Source organism: Salarias fasciatus, unplaced genomic scaffold, assembly GCF_902148845.1.
Source record: "Salarias fasciatus unplaced genomic scaffold, fSalaFa1.1, whole genome shotgun sequence".
In the NCBI taxonomy this organism is placed as follows: domain Eukaryota; kingdom Metazoa; phylum Chordata; class Actinopteri; order Blenniiformes; family Blenniidae; genus Salarias; species Salarias fasciatus.
This window is the reverse complement of record NW_021941373.1, coordinates 666,516-669,921: the sequence shown is the minus strand read 5'-3', so window position 1 is coordinate 669,921 and position 3,406 is coordinate 666,516.

The window sequence follows — 3,406 nt, the reverse complement described above, 5'->3', positions numbered from 1 at the left end:
CAAAAATGTATGAAAATGGAAAAATATGGGGGGATATATTTTTTGTTTTAATATGGTTTCTGTAGGAGGACAAACATGAAAAACATTCTTAGCGTTTTACAATGCTGTAAAAGCGTGCATAATAAATATTAAATTTCAGCATTTCTGTCAACGAAGATTTGCGTCACATCCTGCGACGGCGCTGCAGCGCGGCGCGGCGGCAGGCAGGTGGCTGCTGTAAACAAACCAGCGGTCTGTCATGGCCATGGATCCCAAGGTAAAAAGAGAAAGATGGATCTTCAAGGACTGAACGGACTGAATCATTTGCTTTCATTGCCTGCATGTTTGCTTTGTAACGAGAAGTTCTAAAGACATTTTCAGGGAAGACGTGCTACATTTCCCCAGTTCGCAGAGAGAGAAAAAGAGCTTCTGAAGAAATTAGAGGAGCGCAAAGATGGATTTAAGAAGTGGATTTAAGAAGTGGATTTCATGGATTTCATCTCCAAACTCCACTACTGCTTCAAGTTTTGTTGCAACCCGAGAGATTATAACGGAGGAAAACCGCCTCTCTCCTCTAAGACGGTGAGAGAAAGGTCAGGTCAAACAGCTCAGAGGAGAGCTGCAGTCCTGAGTGGAGACTGAAGTTTTTTACATGTCCGATGTTGAGGAGCTGTCCAGTGATGTCTGAAAACAGAAGTCACATTAAACGGCTGAGAACACAATCCTGTCATAGACACATATTTATCATCAAAGTGCCTGTTTTTAAAAAGAGATTTCCGGTTGTTGTCAGTATTTTGAACGACATGCAGGGATGTTATTGTGTTTTGTTGCTCAGGTCTGAGGATTGCTGCTGGTGTTGTGCTGTCTGCTGCTGAGAGAGGAGGAGGAAAAGAGAAGAGGATGCTGCCTCATCTTAACTTTATGCTTTACATTTTCAGAAAGCTGTTCTACTGTGGTTTACTTTTTTTTAGCAAGTTGCCTTTTAATTGCAGGCTGTTTTATTACTCGTTTGCAGTCGTGGCCTGTTCATTTGTGTCTGTTGCTGCCATCAGTGGGAAAATAGAAAAGGATTGTTCTGCATTTTATTCCTTTGCACTGACTTCAGGCTGCCTAACTTTGCATTTGCAGAATGCACTGAAACCAAAATTAAACAGCTTATTTTCATTTTATATAACCTATTTACCTTTTCAAAAGGCTGCTGTTCTATTTGTACAGTTGCAGACTGTGTTTTAACTGCAGGTGTTTTATTGCACTGTTACCCAGATACTGGAAAAGAGAAGAGGATTGTATTGTTGAAGTTTGAAGAGGATTGCACTTTATTTCCATGGGAAGGTCTGACAGGAGGCCTGTTAATAATAGGCGTGTTCCATTTTGTTTTTTTTTTTTTCAATCCTCAAAATAAAAGTGACACCAACAATTTGATTTCTTTGCTGTATTTCTATAATTTCATCAACGTGACAAAACTTAATACATTAATATTGTAATGGAAGTTAAACTTAAAGCACCAAGTCTGGTACAGCAGGGTCATGTGGTGTTTGATTCTCTCCAGGACGCTGCAGGGAAAATAAACATTCAGTCATGATGCTCATGATGTATTTGTAGCTCATTACTCATCCTGATAGGAGGCTAATATAGCTATTATACACCTACAGCTGTGTTACCTTCATATACGGCTTATATAAAACTTACAATTTTTTGCTGCTCCAGACAGATTTGTTTTTTGTTTTTTTTGGTCCAATATGGCTCTTTGAACACTTTGGGTTGCTGACCCCTGGACTAGACCTATATCCAAATGTGAGTATAGCTCTGAGACTTTTGCTCACTCTCCCTGTGACAGCAGCTTCCGGTGAGAGAAGTTTCTCAAAGCTGAAGCTAAATGAAACCGATCTGAGGTCAACAGGGTCACAGGAGAGGCTGTCTGCACTCGCTGTTCTCCACACTGAGCAAGAAGTCAGGAAGTCAGTGGATATGGAGCTCCTCATTGCAAGATTTGCTGAGGCCAAGGCTCGCTAAATAAGATTTCAGGGACAAAAGGGAGAAAATACAAAGACTACAAGAAAAAGGGACAAAGAAAACATCGAGAGGAAGACAGCAAGAAAAAGGGACAGAAGGAGAAGAAAAGTGACGAGGACAAAAGGGAGAGAAACACAAAAACTACAAGAAAAAGACAGGAAGAAGAAAATTAAAAAGGGAGAGGAAGTGAAAGGGACAGAAGTAAAAAAGGGAGAGACAATGTGGAGAAAGGGACAGGAAGAGGGGGACAAAAGGTAAAACAAATAGTGCATGTGTATTCTGTTGAAGTGTTTATTTTAATTGACCTGTTGCTGTGTGTTGTCTTCTCATTTCAGAGGGCCCCATTCCTGCCTTTGCCTCGGGCCCCAAATGTGTTAAATCCGCCTCTGCTTCCACCACTGGGTCGACGAGCCTTCCTTCAGTCACTGAACCAGTCCACATGGACGCAGCAGCTGGGTGGACAGATTTCAGGGGCAATGGGACAAAATGAGGCCGTCCCTGAACAAGAGCCATTGAAGCAGGTAACCGTCCAGAGCCATCAGATCAGACACATGGTGAAAGCCAAGGCCACTGTTTTACTGTCATCAAGGACAACGTGGTTAGGAACATTGTAACACTGTGTGTGTGTTTACATGTTCTATTTGTGGTAGTGTAGCCTGTATCGTCTTGGTGTTCTGGTTATGTTATCTCTGGGTACTTCTATCCACCGTTTGATATCATATTAGGTCTTTGTGGATATGGACTACACAAATGTTCACTGCAAGCAAAAATAATGTTTTCCTGGTTTACAGCATGTTCCAGAGATTGATGGTGACCATACTTTTTTGTAATGTGTGATGTATGGATGTATTAATATTTTGTGCATAACCGCTAAATGGTCTAAATAACTCAGGTGTATCTTTTGTTGTCCTAATTTAATCAGTAAGTTACATCATAGCAAGAATCGTAAGAGCAGTTACAATATTAATACTGTAACTGTAAATTTGCATATGTATTACAATTTTTTTTAGCATGGACAGATAAAATACATTTTTTTAACCCTAAAAAACAATCATTGGATGTTAGTATGGACATAATCTCTGCAAAGTCGCTCATTTCAGCTGTATTTCTTCATCCATCGCCAGTGTTTTCATAAAGTCAGCTCGTCTCCCGTCTTCAGGTGGGTCAGCTGACAGTTTTCGCTAACTTAGCCACAATTAGCTCGGATGGGAACGTTGGAGCTCCTCTCCCCAGCAGAGAGGCTCCGAGTCGGCCTCGGCTGTCACGGCGCCCGGTGCCCGGCGGAGGCGCGCTGGGCGCGGGCTGCGGGGCGAGCGCACGGCTGCTGGAGCCTCACTTGTATAAGCCATTAATAAAATCCCCGTTCAAGTCTTTGAATATCTGATTATGCAGTGACACTAGGTTTAGTCTGAAC